This window comes from Amblyraja radiata, chromosome 14, assembly GCF_010909765.2.
Source record: "Amblyraja radiata isolate CabotCenter1 chromosome 14, sAmbRad1.1.pri, whole genome shotgun sequence".
NCBI lineage: Eukaryota > Metazoa > Chordata > Chondrichthyes > Rajiformes > Rajidae > Amblyraja > Amblyraja radiata.
Genome location: NC_045969.1, coordinates 7,404,064 through 7,418,551, shown reverse-complemented (window position 1 = coordinate 7,418,551; position 14,488 = coordinate 7,404,064).

Genomic DNA, 14,488 nt, shown 5'->3' with positions numbered 1-14,488 from the left:
AAGAATGGTCCGGACCAGAAAGATGCCAAATGCAGGCAAGTGGGACTAGTATAGATGAGATATGTTGTTCGGTGTGGGCAAGTTGGGCCGAAGGGTCTGTGACTATGACTATGACTATAATTCCAGGTCCATGTCGAACATGATGCCAAATTAAAGTAATCTACTCAATCTGCACGCGATCCATATCCCTCCATTCCTTGCATATCTGCATGCCCATCTAAACGTTTCTTAAATGCCATTAATATATCTGCCCCCACTACCATCTCTGAGGCCATGTTCCAGCTACTCATCAACTCTCTATCTTGTAAAAGCCCACTCCATACATCTCCTTACGTCTTTGCCTTGCTAAGCAACTTGGACCTTCAGTTTGTGTATGCTTAAGTGACAAGTCATGAATAACAACGTGGTACAGACTGTTGTGGACAATAGACAATAGGTGCAGGAGTAGGCCTTTCGGCCCTTCAAGCCAACACCGCCTTTCACTATGATCATGGCTGATCATCCCCAATCAGTACCCCATTCCTGCCTTCTCCCCATATCCCTTGACTCTGCTATCTTTAAGAGCTTTATCTAACTCTCTCTTGAAAGCTTCCTGAGAGTTGGCCTCCACTGCCTTCTGAGGCAGAGAATTCCACAGACTCACAACTCTGTGTGAAAAAGTGTTTCCTCATCTCCGTTCTAAATGGCCTACCCCTTATTCTTAAACTGTGGCCCCTGGTTCTGGACTCCCCCAATATCGGGAACATGTTTCCTGCCTCTTGCGTGTCCAATCTCTTAATAATCTTATTTGTTTCAATAACATGCCCTCTCATCCTTCTAAATTCCAGTGTATACAAGCCCAGTCGCTCCATTCTTTCAACATATGACAGTCCCGCCATCCCGGGAATTAACCTCGTGAACCTACACTGCACTCCCTCAATGTCCTTCCGCAAATTTGGAGACCAAAACTGCACACAAGACTCCAGGTGTGGTTCCATTAGGGCCCTGTACAACTGCAGAAGGATCTCTTTGCTCCTGTACTCATCTCCTCTTGTTATGAAGGCCCATATGGGGAGAATCCAGTGGTGCAGGAATGAGCAGTTGAAGATGCAGGTGTGGGCATTAATTAAACAGAAGTGGAAGGCCACTGTGTAATGAGTACACTACCCAGTTTTCCCTTCTGACTAGGGAAACAAATGTGCAAAGATCAATTTAAATTTTTACAATTTTTTGTCAATTGATACCATAACAAAAGCCACTTGTCAGGCAAACAATAGCATAAAAAAAGGCTCCTGGAGATGTTTGTCCAGCAGCTGAAGCGTTTTTTCATTAGCTGGAGTGTTAGCTAATTTAAAAAAAACCTGTTCAACTAAAATTGACATCTAACCTCAGATTGAGAGTTTGCAATATCTGGGCTGCAATGAGTAGGTCCTGCAAACTTCAGATCACGGTGTGAATAGTTGGGATTGGTGGCGGAAGTGTTTGGGGGAATGGTCTCATCCTGCATGTTTGCAAGGCTTTGCTTTGGAGGTGGTAGTTAGCAGCCATAAATAACAGCTAATGGCATGTCGACACAGGTTGCAATGGGTTGCCCGATGCTCGTCAGTCTGAAGAAGGGTCTCGACCTGAAAAGTCACCTATTCCTTTTCTGCAGAGATGTTGCTTGACCCGTTGAGTTACTCCAGCCTTTGTGCCTGTCTGATGCTAGATCCCGGTATGTGTTAACACTAGGACCATATAGAGTCACACAGTATAGAAACAGGCCCTTTGGCCCAACTTGTCCATGCCGACCAAGATCTACGCTAGTCCCAGCTGCCCATGTATGGCCCATATCCCTCTCAATATTTCCTATCCATGTACCTGCCCAAATGTTATAGAGTCATAGAATCATAGTATGGAAACAGGCCCTTCGGCCGAACGTCCATGCGAACCAATATTTCCCATGTACGCTACTCCCAACTGCCCACGTTTGGCCCTTATTCCTCTAAGCCTTTCCTATCCATTTACCTGCCCTGGTCTCATAGTCATAGTCATACAGTGTGGAAACAGGCCCTTCGGCCCAACTTGTCCATGCTGACCAAGATCTACGCTAGTCCCAGCTGCCCATGTATGGCCTATATCCCTCTCAACTTTTCCTATCCATGTACCTGCCCAAGTGTTATAGTGTCATAGAGTCATAGAGTCATAGAGTGTGGAAACAGGCCCTTCGGCCCAACTTGTCCATGCTGACCAAGAAATGTACCCACCTATGCTAGTCCCAACTGCCTATGCTTGGCCCATATTCCTCTAAGCATTTCCCATTCATGTACTTGGCTAAGTGTCACAGAGTCATACAGTGCGGAAACAGGCCCTTCGGCCCAACTTGCCCACACCGGCCAACATGTCCCATCTACACTAGTCCCACCTGCCTGCATTTGGCCCAGAGATGCTGCTGGACATGCTGAGTTACTCCAGCACTCTGTTCCTATTTTTACCCCTATAATACGTGTTGTTTTCTCTTCTCTGATGAAGGGTCTCCAACATATAACAATGACTTAGTTCTTCTCAGGGTTTTTCAGGATCTGTGCATCTTTTCTAGGACTGGAAGTATTATCCATCCCTTTTGCCCCTTGATTAGATGAATGAGTGATGAATGATGAATGAACGATGAGTGAATCAATGATACAGTGTGGTCACATGTGACAAGTCACAGTGATACTATTTGTTTTTCATACCCAAGGTATGCAAAGAGTCGCCACTTAAAGAGCATCGATATAGTTATAAAGGTGACAACAAATTGGCATCTTGCTAGGCTTCTAAAGAGGTCATCTCTCAGGATGGGTCTGGTGTTGCAAATGGCCAGATTGGATAAAGAGGGCTGACTTTCTTCCCCCAAAATCATTATTACTTAATTGGTGTAGAGCAGAGAGATCATGGGGTGCAGGCACATTGGTTCCCTGAAAGAGGCAATGTAGATAGATAGGGTGGTGAAGAATGTGTTTGACCAACTGGCCTTTATTGATCTTGGTACTGAGGACAGGAGTTGGGGCATAAGTGATTGGAGCAGAATTGGGCCATTCTGCCCGTCAAGTCTACGCCGCCTTTCAATCCTGGCTGATCTATCTTTCCCTCTTAAACCCATTCTCCTGCCTCCCCCCCCCCCATGACCCTCGACACACGCACCGATCAAGGTCATTTGGAGTAGGTTCAAAGGTTCAAAGGTTCAAAGGTTGATTTATTGTCACATACACCTAAATGTAGTGAAATTCCTTTTGCCAATGCAGCACATAAAAAAGAATACAAACATAACAATAATAAATAGCTTTAACATAAAAACATCCCCCCACAATGGTTCCCATTATGGGGGAAGGCACAGAGTCCAGTCCCATCCCCAATGTCCACCCCAGTAGCATGTGGAGTTCTGGTGGTCCTGTTACAGGAAGAATGGCGTTATAATGGGAAAGGTGCAAAAATAATTTATGAGGATTTTCTTGGGGCTGGAATGCTTAAGTTATAAGAAGAGCAGGCAGCACGGTGTCGAAGCGGTAGAGTTGCTGCCTTACAGCGCCAGAGTTCCGGGTTCGATCCTGACTACGGGTGCTTGTCCGTAGGGAATTTGTACGTTCTCCCCGTGACCTGCGTGGGTTTACTCCGGGATCTCTGGTTCCCTCCCACACTCCAAAGACCTACAGGTTTGTAGGTCAATTGGCTTGGTATAATTGTGAATGGTCCCTAGTGTGTGTAGGATAGTGTAAGTGTGCGGAGATCGCAGGTCGGCGCGGACCCGATGGGCCAAAGGGCCTGTTACTGCGCTGTATCTCTAAACTAAACTAAACTAAACTAAACTAAACTAAAGAGTCAGGACTTTTCTCCCTGGAGTGTAAATGTTTATAAAAATCATAAGGGGCATAGATCAGGTAAATAACCATTAATCTTTCAAGGATTGAGGAATCAATGATTAATTTTAAGGTGAAAGAGGGAAGATTTAAAAGTGTCCCGAGGTGCAATGTTTTCACACAGAGGGCCATGCGTCTGTGGAATGAGCTGCCAGAGAATGCTTCAAAGGCAGGTGCAATTCACAACCTTTAAAAGACATTCTGACAAGTACTTGATTAGAACATGTTTGGAGGGATATGGGCCAAGTGCAGGTAGTGGGACCAGCTTGGTTAGGCTACTTGGCCAGTGTGGAGACATTTGGCCACAGGATCTGTTTCTGTGCCGTGTACCCTTATGACTCCATAAACAGGCCAATAGTTTTTGTAGTCACATTAGAAAATTATTAACTTCCATGGTGGGATTTGAACTCAGTTTTATGGTTGTTAGTCCTGACCTCTAGATTACCAGCCTAGTCATTTAACCCCTGCATTACTCCACACCCAGTAAAGGAATGCATTTGTCACCCCCTCCAATGCCAAAAATCATCTGCCTACCAAAGAGTCATAGAGTTATCCAGCGTGGCAACAGGCCCTTCGGCCCAACTTGTCCACACTGACCAACCTGTCCCATCTACACTAGTCTCACCTGCCTGCGTTTGCCCCACATCCCTCTAAACCCGTCCTATCCATGTACCTATCCAAATGTTTCTTAAATGTTGCAATAGACCCTGCCTCAACTATTGTACCTCCTCTGGCATCTTATTCCTTACACTTACCACCCTTTGTGTGGAAACGTTTCCCATCAGGTTCCTATTAAATCTTTCCCCCTCACCTTAAACAATGTCCCCTGGATCTGAATTCCCCTTCTCAGGGCAAGAGACTCTCGATCTCAGGGCAAGAGACACGATCTATTAATCCCATGATTTTTGTCATGTTTTGTATCATACACCTTTCCCTTTGTTCTTTGCCGCACATTATGCACGTTAGAACTTGTATTGTCTCTGTCTTTACACCAGTCCTGATTGAAGATGAACGGCCTGAAGCGAGTCTTTTGAGAGACCTTTTAGAGACTTTTGCGTAACATGCAGGGACTGGAGGATTGTGGATTATGTGCAGGACAATAAGAGTTGCTCTTCGCATCACGTTCGGCACGGACATTGTGGGCCGAAGGGCCCGTTCTTGGGCTGTACACTAGTTATTCTATGTTCCAAATATTTACCCTGTTTCACTCTCCCCAGTCGCAGCCTGACTTGTTAAGCACTTTTAAAATTTTCTGTTCCACATTTGTACGTTCTCCCTGTGACCTGCGTGGGTTTTCTCCGCGCGCTCCAGTTTCCTCCCACACTCCAAAGACATGGACGCTTGTAGGTTAATTGGCTTTGGTAAAAATTGTAAAATTGTCCCTAGTGTGTGTGGAATAGTGCTAGTGTACGGGGATCGCTGGACGGCAAGATGGGCCGAAGGGCCCGTTTCTGCGCTGCATATCTCAACTAAACTAAACTAAAAATTCTATCGGAAGGAACAGCAGTTACTGGTTTTGTCCCAAGATAGACACAAAATGCTGGAGTAACTCAGCGGGACAGGCAGCATCTCTGGAGAAAAGGAATGGGTGATGTTTCGGGTCAAGAGTCAATTTTTCAGACTAGAGTCAGGGGAGAGGGAAACGAGAGAGATAGACGGAAATAGAGAGATGTAGAACAAATGATTGAAAGATATGCAAAAAAGTAACAATGATAAAGGAAACAGGCCATTGTGAGCTGTTTGCTAGGCGAGAACGAGAAGCTGGTGTCACTTGGTGGGGGTGAGAAAACTAAAATTTCTCAGCTTGATGAATCCATGAAAGGGTGAATTCAGATGTCCACCGCAACTAGTTATTTGAGGCTTTTTTTTTCAGGAAGCAAACGAGAGAGAAAAAAAATTGGTGAATGGAAATTTCCAGAGCTGGCTGTTTATATCATGCAATAGTCACATGATGCAACTAAATGCGCTTACATACTTTGTTAAACATTATCTGCCTCCAGCAGTTTAGCTGGGACTGGGATAATGTGATTTCATACATGTAGCTCATGAACAGATAACAAAGGATTCAATGCAATTTTTTTTGCATTAAATTGGTATAAGCTGCTTGGCCCGCACTGAATTCACCCATTAATCATTAGGTGCATTGATGGTGAACTGGAGGCAATGAATTTGTTGGCGTAGAGTATTATGAACCACATACCAATCAGTACACATAACCTCATTTCCTTTCCGAGAAGTAGTTGATGAATTTTAATTGTAAAAAAAATAAACGCACTTGCGGTTCAAATAAAGGACTCGTTGGCAGGCTGGTAGAAGCGTACCTTAATGAAACGGAACACCCATTTCTGATATAGGGGCCATCAGCTCTTATCTCTCACAACAGTTGCCGTCTAACAAGCTGAGAGTATTGTCAGCACTGCGTTCAATTTCACGTGTAGGGCGGCGCTAGTTAGAACCGCACGGTGGCGCAGCGGTAGAGTTGATGTCTCACAGCGCCAGAGACCCAGGTTTGATCCTGACCACGGGCGCTGTCTCTACGGAGTTTGTACGTTTTCCCCGTGACCTGCGTGGGTTTTCTCTGAGATCTTCGGTTTCTTCCCACACTCCAAAGACGTACGTGTTTGCAGGTTCATTTTCATTTGGTATAAATGTAAATTTTCCCTGGTGTGTGTAGGATAGTGTTAGTGTGCTGGTCGGCACGAGCCTTTGCCCCTCTCACCTGTAAGCTGGGGAAAAGATTTAATAGGAATCTGAGGGGTAACATTTTACACCAAGGGTGGTGGATGCATGGAACAAGCTGCCAGAGAAGGTAGGTGAGTGGGTACCATCGCAACATTTAAGAAACATTCAGACAGGTACATGGATAGGACAGGTTTGGAGGGATATGGACCAAAAGCAGGCAGGTGGGATGAGTGTAGCTGGGAGATGTTGGCCGGTGTGAGCAAGTTGGGCTGAAGGGCCTGTTACCACACTGTATCACTCTATGACTCTAAGCCCTAAGATTTTTCCATCCTTTATCGTGCTAATTGGAACTACTTGGAAGTCTGCGCCAGAATCCTACCCACGAACCACGAGCCAGACTACGTATAAATCCCACCCACATAATTACAGGCAGATAAAATGAAAGGTAACTGGTTATAATGATAACATACTGAGTTAAGCTAAATGGCCACTACACATAGAAAACATAGAAAATAGTTCAGGAGAAGGCCATTTGACATTTAATATGACCATAGCTGATCATCCAAAATCAGCACCGTGTTCCTGCTATCTCCCCATATCCCTTGATTCATTTAGCCCGAAGAGCTATATCTATATAGCTAGCTCTCTTATGAAAACATCCAGTGAATTGGCCTCCACTGCCTTCTGTGGCTGAGAATTCCACAGATTCACAACTCTCTGGGTGAAAAAGTGTTTCCTCATCTCAGTCCTAAATGGCCTACCCCTTTTTCTTAAACTGTGACCCCTGGTTCTGGACTCTCCCAACATCGGGAACATTTTTCTGCATCTAGCCTGTCCAATCCTTTAAGAATTTTATATGTTTCTATGTAAAAGATCTCCACTCATCCTTCTAAATTACAATGAATATAAGCCCAGTTGATCCATACTTTCATCATGTGTCAGTCCCGCCATCTGGTGAACCTACGCTACACTCCCTCAATAACAACTTTCAATTTTGTAAAACAAGTCAGGTGTGGTTTCACAGAAGCCTTCCTTCCGATATAACCTGGTGGCTTTTCTTAATGTATCATTTTAGGTGCATAATGAAAGTCGGGGGCTATTTCTCAGAACTGAAGACATTATATGATTCCAGTTCTGCACTTTAAAACATGCTTCATTTGGGACCTTTTTCCAATCTACTAAAATGTTGTTGAACTATGAGCTTTTCCTTTTCCCCATGGCCACGATCTGACCTGCTGTGTATTTCTAGGATTTTCCAGTCACATTTCTGGTTTTCAGCGTCTACGATATTTTACCATTGGGATTCAGTCTGTATCTGGCTCCCTTGCAAATTCTCATGACATCAGGGTTTACTGAATAGCAGTTCTGAGCAGGAAATGCTCATTGTCCTGAGCTTGTTTTTTTTTAAATTTCAACATAGACTTTATTCATTGTCCTGAGCTTGTGGTCTGTGAGATGCTGCATATCCTGAAGCCCAGATTGGGATCAGTAAACTTGATACAGTTCAACTGTTAAGTCTGGCCTCTCACCCACGCTGCGCGGAAACAAGCCCTTCGGCCCACCGAGTCCGCACTGACCAGTGATCCCCGCACGTTAACACTATCCTACACACACTAGGGACAATTTACACTTACACCAAGCCAACTAACCTACAAACCTTTATGTCTTTGGAGTGTGGGAGGAAACCGAAGATCTCGGAGAAAACCCAAGCTGGTCACGGGGAGAACGTACAAGCTCGGAGCGGACAGCACCCGTCGTCGGTTTCGAACATGGGTCTCTGGCGCTGTAAGGCAGTAACTCTACCGCTGCACCACCATGCCACCTGTCTTTATTACAAAGACATAGAACTCCTATCCTGCAATCAGTAAGTGAATCACTCCTTGAAGTCATTTAAAGAAGCAACTATAATAGTTCTTGACAACTCTCGTATTTATTATTGAAATGAAAATACGTTGATATGGCTACTCAGTAAGCACAACTAAATAATAGACAATAGACAATAGACAATAGGTGCAGGAGTAGGCGATTCAGCCCGTCCAGCCAGCACCGCCATTCAATGTGATCATGGCTGATCATCCACAAGTAGTGCCCCATTCCTGCCTTCTCTCCATATCCCTTAACTTCGCTATCTTTAAGAGCCCTATCTAACTCTGTCTGGAAAACATCCAGCGAACCGGCCTCCACCGCCCTCTGAGGCAGAGAATTCCACACACTCACAACTCTCTGTGTGAAAAAGTTTTTCCTCATCTCCGTTCTAAATGGCTTACCACTTATTCTTAAACTATGGCCCCTGGTTCAGGAGTTCCCCCAACATTGGGAACACGTTTACTGCCTCTAGCGTGTCCAAACCCTTAATAATCTTATATGTTTCAATAAGATCCCCGCTCTTCTAAATTCCAGAGTATAAAAGCCCAGGCGAGTATACAGTCCCGCCATCCCGGGAATTAACCTCGTGAACCAACGCTGCACTCCCTCAATAGCAAGAATGTCCTTCCTCAAGTTTGGAGACCAAAACTGCACACAATACTCCAGGTGTGGTCTCACTAGGTACAACTGCAGGAGGATCTCTTTGCTCCTATACGCAACTCATAATTCATATTCCATTGGTTTACAGGTTCTTACTATATACATACCATTACAACAACCAGGACAATCAACAACAAGCATTTGGGATGGTATTGCGAACCATCTTGGTTCCATATATAGGAAGCCCCGTATAAGAAGTGAAAGGAGTACACTAGTTCATAGACTATCCACTATCCATTCTATCATCTCAGAACCAAGCTAAAGCAAGTCAACCTTCATCCCTCACAACTTCACAACCGAGCTACAGTGAAAAACTCGCCAGTCAGCAGCAAGACAATACATGATTACAACCGAGCCATTCACTGTGTATCGATACATGATAAGGGAATGATGTTTCGTGCAAGGTAAAGCCAGCAAAGTCCGGTCAAGGATAGTCCAAGAGCCATCAAAGAAATACTGTAGATAGTAGTTCAGGACTGCTCTCTGGTTGTGGTGGGATGATTCAGTTGCCTGATACCAGCTGGGATGAAACTGTCGCTGAATCTGGTGGTGTGCATTTTCACACTTCTACACACATTCTCCAGAGATGCTGTCTGACCCGCTGAATGACTCCAGCTTTGTGCCTCCACAGGTATCTTCAGTGTAAACTAGCATCTGCAGTTCCTTCCTACACAATGCAGGAATAACGTCTGACATTTGACGGACAATTTCAGTTCTGCTGAATCTCGACTGTGTTATTATTATATCTTCTCTGCAATTTAGAAACCAAAATTGTACCCCTAATAAATAATTTAAGTATACACACAAAATTGGCGGTATATGGAACGAGCTGCCAGAGGGGGTAGACGAGGCAGGTACTATCAGAGGAATGAGGGTCGAACGCGGGCAGGTGGGACGAGTGTAGATGGGGCATCTTGGTCAGCATGGGCCGGTTGGGGCATAGGGCCGCGTAGAATCTACTGAATCCCACGACAGAAAGCAAAGAACAAACGACACGTAGCTGAGACAGACACCACGTGTCACGTTTATTCCAGAAGCCGCTTTTACCTACATTCTCACCAATCATGACCCGTGCGCAGATAAGGCCAACTAGTGCGTCTGACCTTGGAGTTGCTATTGAGCTGTTGTGGCTGGGCCTTCTCGTGAGGCTGCTGGTGTCTGGCTGTACGCAAAACCAACGTGGGCGTGAAGAAGCCGCAGCCTGGTTTATACTGATTGACTGTGACTCGACATAATTATTTTCAGAAACGTTTTTTTTCCAATCATTGCATTGAGAACCTGGTTGTTTGTTGCCATTTTGTGTTTCCTTTCACGGGTATCCTTGAAACTAAACGTTTTGACCAAGCTTTCTAACATCTATTCCAATGGCATCAATGTTAAGGGCCTGTCCCACTTAGGCTATTTTTAGGTGACTGCCGGTGACTGTCATAGTGGTAACAGGTCACCGAAAAACCGGCGACTGGGCCCCCCTTCCACATAAAATTTGAAATAGGATCTTTACTTTAACAACAAAAACAAAATGAAGTCAGCACCGGCAACAACCTGCGTTAACCTGGCGACAACCTGCGTTAACCTGGCGACAACCTACGTTAACCTGGCGACAACCTGCGTTAACCTGGCGACAACCTGCGTTAACCTGGCGACAACTTACGTTAACCTGCCTACAACTTACGTTAACCTGGCGACAACCTGCGTTAACCTGGCGACAACCTGCGTTAACCTGCCTACAACCTACGTTAACCTGGCGACAACCTACGTTAACCTGGCGACAACTTACGTTAACCTGGCGACAACCTGCGTTAACCTGGCGACAACCTGCGTTAACCTGGCGACAACCTACGTTAACCTGGTGACAACCTACATTAACCTGCCGACAACTAGAAGTCAAGCTACGCTCATTGGCGTTAAACCCACTGTGCCCGACTGTCTCCATTTTGAAAATCCAGCGGTGACCAGAAAGACGCTACGACTCTTTGAGCAACTGAGGAGACTGAGGAGAGAAAAACATTTTTCACACAGAGAGTGGTGAATCTCTGGAATTCTCTGCCACAGAAGGTAGTTGAGGCCAGTTCATTGGCTATATTTAAGACGGAGTTAGATGTGGCCCTTGTGGCTAAAGGGATCAGGGGGTATGGAGAGAAGGCAGGTACAGGATACTGAGTTGGATGATCAGCCATGATCACATTGAATGGCGGTGCAGGCTCGAAGGGCCGAATGGCCTACTCCTGCACCTATTTTCTATGTTTCTATCAATATCAATCAATATTTTATTACATGTCATTTGAACCTCAATGAGGCTCAAACGAAACTCCGTTTCCACAGCCATACAATCAAAGACAATTTCCTACAGACATACACGCAATTCAATTTACAAAAACATCCATCACAGTGAACCCACTGTGATGGAAGGCAAAGTCTTTTCTCTCCCCTGTTCTCATTTCTCTCCCGATGTCCAAGCCTCAGGCGGGCGATGATAAGTCCCACGGATAAGTCCCATGGCTCGAAGGGCCGAATGGCCTCCTCCTGCACCTATTTTCTATGTCTACGTCTAATCAGGCAGGGGGGGGGGGTTGAGGGGGTAGGGTGGGGTGGGGGTGTTGGTGGGGTTGGGTAAGTTTGGACTCTGCAACTACAGCAGAATTGAAGCAACTTGCTTTTGCTTTAAGGCTGAGACATGATGAACATCCACCAAGCATCACCTCAGCTAAGTCCCGGACGGGTCAATGAGTTTACTGCACGGGGCGTGACCAGGTGCAAGGAAAACATGCTTTATCAGTCAATTTATCTTTCTTTATCAAAAAACTTTTTCACCCAGAGAGTTGTGAATTTGTGGAATTCCCTGCCACAGAGGGCAGTGGAGGCCAAATCACTGGGTGGATTTAAGAGAGAGTTAGATAGAGCTTTAGGGGCTAGTGGAATCAAGGGACATGGGGAGAAGGCAGGCACGGGTTATTGATTGGGGACGATCAGCCATGATCACAATGAATGGCGGTGCTGGCTCGAAGGGCCGAATGGCCTCCTCCTGCACCTATTTTCTATGTCTATGTCTAATCGTACAGTTAACAGAGGAGGAGGCAGCAGTGAAGATAAACGCCGCATTTTTTAAATTATTTCAGGTGACGTGGGTGACGTTGGCAATAACTTGATTTATTGTTCACCCTGTGTGAACTGTCCTTGTGGTAAAGTTACACCCAGTGTTTTTTGGCAGGGTGCTCCAGTACAATGGATGTGCAGGAAGGAACTGCAGATGCTGGTTTAAACCAAAGATAGACACATCTTCCGTGCCTTTATCTATGGGAGGAGTCCTCACCACCTAGTGATGGCCCCTTCTCCTGTCTCCACTGGTCCCCTCTGGATGGCCTTTTCCCCTCTTTAGAACTCTTGATTTCTAACTGCTTGCGTGACATCAATCGTCTCAATTTTCCCACTCCCGTTACCTCCCTTTTCCGCTGGTCCCCCTCCTCTCCCAGCTAACAATGATCTAGTCTACGTTTTCCTTGAACCAGTTCTTTTGATGACTCGTTTTCAAGCCTTGCCTTCCCTTATCTCATAAGGTCATAAGGAATAGGAGTAGAATTAGGCCATTTGGCCCATCGTCGACTCCGCCATTCTATCGTGGCTGATCTAACATAGAAACATAGAAACATAGAAAATAGGTGCAGGAGGAGGCCATTCGGCTTCGAGCCATTCATTGTGATCATGACTCATCGTCTCCTATCAATTACCCGTGCCTGCTTTCTCCCCATATCCCTTGACTCCACTGGCCCCTAGAACTCTATCTAACTCTTAAATTCATCCAGTGACTGGGCCTCCACTGCCCTCTGTGGCAGGGAATTACATAGATTCGCAACTCTCTGGGTGAAAAAGTTTTTTCTCACCTCAGTCTTAAATGACCTCCCCTTTATTCTTAGACTGTGGCCCCTGGTTCTGGACTCACCCAACATTGGGAACATTTTTCCTGCATCTAGCTTGTCCAGTATTTCTATAATAACATTTTGTGTCTATCTTCGATATAAACCAGCATCTGCAGTTCCTTCCCACACATATGTTCTGCATTACATCCGTGGAAGTTTGTTAGAGCATCTGGTGGCATGCTGAATCTCTTTATACATCTAAGAAAGTATAAACACTGTGGCACCTTTTTTCATTATTGTTGTGGCGCGCTGGGTCCAGGATGTGAGATGTTAGCATCTAAGAATTTGAAGCTGCTTATGCCCCTGTCCCACTTAGGAAACCTGAACGGAAACCTCTGGAGACTTTGCGCCCCACCCAAGGTTTCCGTGCGGTTCCCGGAGGTTTTTGTCACTCTCCCTACCTGCTTCCACTACATGCAACCTCCGGCAACCACCTGCAACCTCTGGGAACCGCACGGAAACCTTGGGTGGGGCGCAAAGTCTCCAGAGGTTTCCGTTCAGGTTTCCTAAGTGGGACAGGGGCATAACTCTCTCCGCTACTGACTGATGCATGACCACCATGTTTGGTTTACAATTGTCTCTGGTCACAGTACAGTTCGGACTTCCATGGGCACCCTGGAACAAGGCCAGGAAAGAAGAGCTGAAGAGCCTATTTACTCTGGCATTTGTCATCAGGGGTGAAACCCATCATGCCAAATGCAATGGAAAAGATTCTGCCCACCTCCGTTTCCTGCATCTTTATTAGCAGTGGACTATCTCCAAATGCATTGTGGCCAGTTCGGAATAGGGAACATGTTCCCGATGTTGGGGGAGTCCAGAACCAGGGGCCACTGTTTAAGAATAAGGGGTAAGCCATTTTGAACGGAGATGAGGAAACACTTTTTCACACAGAGAGTTGTGAGTCTGTGGAATTCTCTGCCTCAGAGGACGGTGGAGGCGGGTTCTCTGGATACTTTCAAGAGAGAGCTAGATGGGGCTCTTAAAGATAGCGGAGTCAGGGGATATGGGGAGAAGGCAGGAACGGGGTACTGATTGGGGATGATCAGCCATGATCACATTGAATGGCGGTGCTGGCTCAAAGGGCCAAATGGCCTACTCCTGCACCTATTGTCTATTGTCTATTGAGGAAGAAACTGGGTGGTACATCCACTAGTGATGGGTGAGACCAAGCGGAGGCTTGGCGATCGTTTCGCCGAACACCTCCCCTCGGTCCGCAATAACCAACCTGACCTCCCGGTGGCTCAGCACTTCAACTCCGCCTCCCATTCCGTATCCGACCTCTCTGTCCTGGGTCTCCTCCATGGCCAGAGCGAGCAACACCGGAAATTGGAGGAACAGCACCTCATATTCCGCTTTGGGAGTCTGTATCCTGGGGGCATGAACATTGAATTCTCCCAATTTTGTTAGCCCTTGCTGTCTCCTCCCCTTCCTATCTCCCCCTCAGCCCTCGGGCTCCTCCTCCTCCTTTTTCCTTTCTTCTCCCCGCCCCCCTCGCCCCCCATCAGTCTGAAG